Raw genomic sequence first — 7323 nt, 5'->3', positions numbered from 1 at the left:
ATATTAGCAGGGTGATGGGAGGGGAGGGGGACCGGGAGGGGGCTGTGCAGTCTGCAGCTAAGCAAAACTGCTTGCATAAACACCATTAAGAAGATTTAGACATCGCTTTCCTTATCATCAGCACTCCTGGAAGAAATAAAAAAAAAAAAAAAGGAAAAAAAGAAAGAAAAAAGGGAAAAAGGACAGGCCTTGACTTGCTGTGTATGCGTTTCCATTAAGGGTTCAATAGGAAATAAAACCAGCTGAAAGTCCAAATGCAGTGATGCTACAGACCTATCCACACTGCCTCATCACCATCCAAAAGAGACATTTGTTCCACATGTTACTGGAAGAAGCAGCTCGACACAACAAAAAGCCCTGTGTCGCCCCATCTGTGACTGAGATATGAGACAGAGGCTGCTGCCTGGGCTGGCACTGTGTTCCCGTTTGTCACACCCATCCCTGCTCTGTCCCCACACTGCCCCACTCTGAAATGGTTCTGATTTTCCTGCTCTCCCAAGCCATTAACTTTGAGGGCAGTGAGGATGAGAACTGGTGAGGAATACGGGGACTGTGTAACGTCCAGATAGAAGGGCCGTTTTTATGTTTGACTGCAGGATTAAAAGCACTGAGTGAGGAAAAAAAAAAAGATGAGAGATGACTGACCCAGAGGGAGAGCGGAAGGGAGAGGTAGAGGAGACTGTGATCACCCTCCCAGAGGGAAAATGGAAAGACGTCCCTGCAGCTGAAAGTGAATTTCAAGAAGTGCTGGAATCCAACGGGCAAGTGCCAGAGCAGTGTCTGTCTGTCTGCCTGATGAATTCTGTGCCTAGTTAGGGCAATGGAAAAGTTGCAACTAGGCATTGCAAGGCTTACAGAGTACCAAGAACAGATAATAACTGTGCTGTGGGAGTCCGGAAAATACCAGTTGGGATTTTAACCTCCGTTCTATTTTCTAGATGCATGCTGAGTAAGGCATTCCTAAATGGTCATGTATGCATGCACGCATACATACGCACACACAACACACTCATTGCAGACATAAGGCTACTGGTGTGAAGTATTTCTAATAATTAATTACAAAGAATTTTAAAAACAAATCAGTACTAAATCTTATTAACAAAGCACACAACCACACAAAAAAGCAGTTTTCATTATCAAACATGTACATAAAATATTGACATCCCTGGAGCTTCATACTTTTTCTTCCCCTTCCATTCTCCAGACCTTTCCCTCTTTGGTTCATTTTCCTGGAGGCTGGACATCTCAGGGGCTTGCACCCACAAATTCTTCCTGTTTTTTTATTTTATTTTGTTTTACTTCCTGTTTTTTAGAAAGTATGGAGAGAATGGATCCAGGGTCCCAAGGCAAATGAAAGGCAATGTGTCCCACTCCTTTCATACTGAGACTGTATCAGGAGACACCATAGACGGAAGGAAGAATTCAGAACAACAGTGATAGTGATATAATTAATTGCAGTTCACAGAATTATTACAGCAGGGTTGTAGTTGTACTGTCACATATTACCTCATTTTCTTACAGTAGCAGAAGCTTGGAGGAGTTCAATAAATAGACCCAGGCACTTGGTTAACAGGCAATGGCATTTTTCTGCCTGACTTTTAATCCTGTGCTCCTGTCCGTGCTTTGCGTTGCTCAGCCAAGACAAGGGGCTGGTTTCTTCAGGGCTGTTCACTTTTCAAACCAAGTAGATTGTACTTAGCCTTTCTGAGGATGATTAAATCATTTAGGGGTGAGAGGGCTATGGTAGTGACGTAAACTCTCAGACTGAAAACCGGAATTACCCAGACTAAGGGTCACTCTCAAGAGTATCTCTTGTAACAGCTCCAGCACAGAACTAGGAGATTTACCTCTCTCATTTGTACAGGCCAGACTTGTAGACTCCTGCACTGGCTATCATCCTTGGGCACATCTATCAGGTTTCCAAGGTCTGGCATGGGAAACAGGTGACCAGTCACCTGTGGCTCCCCATGGCCCTCAACTTTCCTGTACCTCACTACTCACAGGTCCTTGGAACACTTGACTCTGAGCTACTTGGCTCTCATGACTTTTGCTGGTTCAGCTCTGCGTCCCCAGGACCCAGCTGTGCTGGCACAGAAGGAGAAATATCCGTGAGTCCTTCTCTCTATTTCACTGCTTCCAGGGGCTACCACCATCCCTGAGCAGGATGACTCAGTTGTCCCAGATGAGTAGCTAACTTTGTCCTTTTAAAATTATTTCTAGGGCCGGGGATATATTTCTGCGGCACAAGTGCCTGCCTGGCAAGTGCAAGGTCCTGAGTTTGGTTCTCAGTACTCCCCACAAAAAATTGCTTCTCGTAAGAACATTCTCCACTGTACCTTACATATAGCACAGTGTTTCATGAGCTGCTTGTCAGGAAGTGCTTCCCAGTATCCAGCTTCTCTTTCCTGTAGAACGCAGAGCCTATTTCTACTATCTGTCCCCTGTAGAGATGGAGAATAATTAACGATACACCATCCCTTATGCAATAATTCTTTGTCTCCTTGAAGGTTATTTACTGGTCTTATAAAACTGTCTTTCTATTGCCCTAGTCCCAGGGTGCTAGTATAATGCAATGATAGAGAAGTAAGGACTGACACAAACCCTAACCTCCAGTTCTTTCCTGCCATGATTTTAATCGAATGTCAAACAAAAAGATGGGCAACTAATGAGGGCCAAGTCAATACTGCTCAGACATGTCCCACCCTTGCAGAGTTGTTTCTGTGCAGCTATAGCTTATGCTGACATCCTGCAAAGCCCATCTTCCCCTTACCGCTGGGCCCCAGAGCACATTCACTGAGGGCAGGCCCTCTCCTCTTAGATGGCTGCTTCTAGTGTCTGGGCATCACAAATTCTTCATGACCACGGCTTAATGCTCAAGTTCTATGTAAAAGTGTGCCAGGCATTGTTCTAAGTACATTACATATATCATTTTTAAATTTTTACCACTATCTATAATTTTTATTATTATCACTTTATAGAGGGGTAAATGTAAGACGACATAAATAACTTGCTCCAAATTCTGCAACATTATGTGATAGAGCTGGGAGCTGAACCCTGACAACTTGACCCCAGAGCCTGTGTTCGCAGCTCAAAAACAAAACACCACCAAGGCTTAGCATAGTGCCTGGCACCTGGGGATGCTCAGTATATGTTGGCTGAATTTTCAATGAGACAAGTGATATATTTTCTGTGGATCTGGTTATCTAATAGGCTTTTCTCCAAGAGGTCTCAGCTTTCCTTTCTAAATGGTATTTTGGATGTTAGATGATCCAGAACAAAGCTTCAGAGTAGCAGTGGTAGAGGGAGCATGGAGTCCATTAAGTCAAAGGGTCTCTTATTTTAATGGGGAGAATAGTGAATCTGGTTTGAGAAAGATCACTGGGTTTTAAGGAGACTAAGTCCAGAATATTTTAGGCATAATTCACACAATGAGAAAATATATTAATCAACAAATACTAAAAGCATCCACTATGGACTCATCTGAGACCTAGACAAGTTTAAAAAATATGACCACTGACCTCAATATTTTACAACCTAATCACAGTGACAAAATTAACACAGCAGAATGTAGGAAAAAAAGACCATAGGGCAATCTAGTTCTCCTCATGCAGGCTTTGAGTCTGTGTGTGATCAGGTGCCAACTTCTCCCCCTCACCCATTTCCTTCTTTTTTGTTATTGCACCTTTAAAACAGTAAGGTGTTCTGATTTTGCACTCTAACTTAAAAGCTGTTCATCTACTTTTTTGGTAATTACAATTTGAAAATAAATAAATAAATAAATAAATAAAGCTTAAGCAAGTAGAATCACATAGTCAGTACTATTTTTTAATCTGGCTTCTTTCACTCAGCATAAGTATTTTGAGAATTTAGGTACTTCATATTTCATTCCTTTTATTGCTGAGTAGTATTCCACTGTACATATAGACCATAATTTCTACCCATGTAGCTCTTGATGGACAGCTTGGCTGTCCAGTTTTTAGCTATTACAGACAAACAAGCCAGGAGACTCCCTGTCAAGTCTTTGGATACATGCTTTCATTCTGTGTGAGAGGAGCCAGAGAAAATCAAGTTTCTACTACATGAAAATTATAGAAAATGCAGAGAGCTAATCAATGGATGCTTGGGATGGGGCCAAAGAAGAGTGGGAGGGAGAGATCAGAAAGAGGTACATGGGAATGTTTAGTGAGAGCTTAATGATATGTTCATTATCTTGATTGTGGTCATATCTCAGGTATATAGCATGTCAAAACTCAAAAATTTATAATTTTAATCACATGCAATTTATTGACTGTCAAATGTACCTCAGTAAAATTTTTAAAATATAGGTCATTCAGAATAATAAGCAAACTATGATACATCCATACTATAGAGTTCAACTTGGCAATAACAAGCAACAAAATGTGGATGCACAAAATAGCATGAATGAGTCTCAAAAGCAGTATGATAAATGAAAGAAGCAAGACACAGAAAACTATAAAATATATAGTTTCATGAAGTATTAGAATAGGCAAACATCTGACCAAAGGAGTGAGGTGTGACCAATAGAGTGAAGGGTAATGTTCCAATCAAAGGGAGGCAGTTTCCAGATTTAGCCTTCTGCCTAAATAGTAAAGCAAACACACCAGATGCAGCAGGTAAAATATGTGAAATCATGGTTTCATAACAGGCAAACCTTTTTGTACAATGTGTTTGAATCTCTGTTCAAATAATCTATTTCTTTAAAAGTATAATGGAGTCTTAGCCAATCAGAACAAAAAGCATAGACTTGCAAGATTATCCAGATCTGTGACTTCCCCTGCATCTCTGTCGTGTGCACACTAACAGCTTTTCATAAAACCGGCAATGCTGGCTTTGACAGTTTTTCCTTGAATACTACAGGCCTACTTCCCTCTTGGACATCTTCATCTTGTCTGGCTGGGATGCCAGTACCATGGACAGGTGCATGTCTCCTACCCTCACATCCTTGTGTCTCTGTTCAAACTTCAGCTGCTGTGTTGTGAGACTATCCCTCACCACTCTGCTTGAGATTGCAACACCCTCACCCCTAGCCCTCCTGATTTACCCACCCTGGATAGTCACTCTTCCTAGTACGATCTGATACACTCTGTATTTGGTGTATTGTATACTCGTTAGGGGGAGTTTTTTTAGTTTCTGTGCCTTCTTCTGCTCTGTAAATTCCACATAGAGGACCCCCTATTTATATCTGTATTCCTAGCACCTGGAACAGCAACTGGCATATATTAATTATCCAAAAAATATATATTGAATAGGTGAGTGTAATAAGCAGGCTATGGTAAATAAAATCATGAGCAATATTCATGTCTTGATAATGTAGGGATTAAATAAAACAAACTTTAATTTGTTTCCAGGAGGAGGGTAAACTGGATCAAGTTTCTTTTCCTACATGTGATAAGTAATAGCATCAATAATAGCCCACATACTAACACTTAACTCTATCAGATATCATTTTAAGTGTTTTCTGTCTCATCTAGTGATTAACATAATTCTCACAATAATCTTGTGAGACAGGGAGGATCTTTGCACTCCTTTTACAGATGAGAAAACTGAGGCACAGGCAGCTAAGTAAATGTCTCAAAATTAGAGCACAGTTAACTCAGGCAATCTGATTGCAAAGCCTGTGCTTATGACCACATGTTATACTGCCCCTTTGCCACATCTGGTGCAGCTCTTGAAACTCCAGAGGGAGGATGGTGGAGGATGAAGACCAGAGTCAGAAAGCTCAGGTCAGCTACAGCCCTTCTCCTGAAGGGAGAAAGGACCCCCAACAGCTGTGGTATATTTACTTGTACAATCAGCATGAGAGGATGTTTACAGAGAATCCAAGGGGAGGGCAAGATCTGGAACAGGAAGAACATCCAATCTTCATCATGCCTTGGTGGTTACATGGGGAACAAGAGGGAAAGTGTCTATACTATCTCAGGGGCAGGCCAAGTCACTTTGTGAATCAGCTCCCTGAGTTGCATACACTTCCCATGGGGCCCTGCCAAACTCATGAGAAGCAGTGACTTTGTCCTGAGGTACAGACAGCTTTCTCCCAATACCGCCTGAAATCCTAAAACTGAAAAGTTGTCTTTCTTTAAAAATCTTCTTTTTCTATCAGAAAATATTATAATTTAATGAAGCCAGTATTCTCAAAGCTCAGTTTTAGTACAAACTTTGAGTGTCTTTTCCCATCAGCAATAATAGACTGGGTAGTTTGTCTGTTGTTGGTAGCATGTCTCTGGGAACTGTTTTGACAATATTTTGCATTGGACTGTGAGTCCTGCTCACAGGAAATGGAAAAGGCCCAGAGATACTGAGTTGTGCTACTCTGCCTGCAAACAAGCCACACAGACCAGTGGTCACAAATGAATATATCAAAGTAGCATCTCTGTCGTTGTCATGAAGGTTTCCAAGATCATGAGAATCCATGGTCCCTGGTAAGTTTCCTAGGTCTTTCCCCCCACTACTGCCATGTACATTACTGCCATATGCCATGTACATGGCCACCTCTGGGGTAGATTACCTGTTCAGAGCATGATAGATACTTCAGGTGGATAAAGACAGCCCTAGATTTAGTCTGTTTTCATCCAGGCTTTATATTTTATTTACATTTAACTTTGGTACATGCTTTCCTTTCGCAGCCGGACACCGCGGAGGTCGCACGCGTGAGCCTTGTGTGCCGCCACCACCGACATCCCCAAGGACATCAAGAAGACCCTGGACAGTGTGGGCATCGAGGCAGAAGATGACCTGCTTAATAAGGTCACTGGTGAACTGATGGGAAAAACATTGAAGATGTAATCCCCCAGGGGATTGGCAAGTTTGCCAGTGTGCCAGCTGGTGGGGCTGCGGCCCTGTCTGCTTCCCCTGGTTCTGCAGCTCCTGCTGCTGGTTCTGCCATGGCTGCAGCAGAGAAGAAGAAAGAAGAGAAGAAGGAGGAGTCTGAAGAGTCTGATGATGACATGGGATTTGGCTTGTTTGATTAAATTCCTTCCCCTTTGCAAATAAAGCCTTTTTATGTATCTTAAAAAAACAAACAAACAAACAAACAAAAAAACAACTTTGCTACATGTAGTCATGGTACATTTGGTATATTTTCCCCCCATTACTGCCATGAACTGACTTCTGCTTTAAAGCAAAGAATATTTAAACACATAGTCCTCTGACAAGAAGCTCCTTCAGTATCAGCTGAAATAACCTTCACCCAAGGTTAGGATTAATTTGTGTTTGTGAACTGGCCTCAAGTTAAGAGGTAAGTAGATAGTTTTTTTGGCTTGATTCTCATCCCTTTTGAAAGTCAGCCACACAGAACCTCTACAG

General features: G+C 41.8%; 1 pseudogene; it reads left to right on the top strand.

Annotated features, from left to right (window-relative positions):
- The first annotated feature begins 1967 nt into the window (after positions 1–1967).
- Positions 1968–6999, top strand: LOC102017257 (annotated as a pseudogene).
- Positions 7000–7323: the final 324 nt, after the last annotated feature.

This window comes from Chinchilla lanigera, unplaced genomic scaffold, assembly GCF_000276665.1.
Source record: "Chinchilla lanigera isolate Chin_1 unplaced genomic scaffold, ChiLan1.0 scaffold00100, whole genome shotgun sequence".
NCBI lineage: Eukaryota > Metazoa > Chordata > Mammalia > Rodentia > Chinchillidae > Chinchilla > Chinchilla lanigera.
Note: the sequence above shows the minus strand (reverse complement) of the source record. Positions and strands in the feature narration are given on the sequence as shown.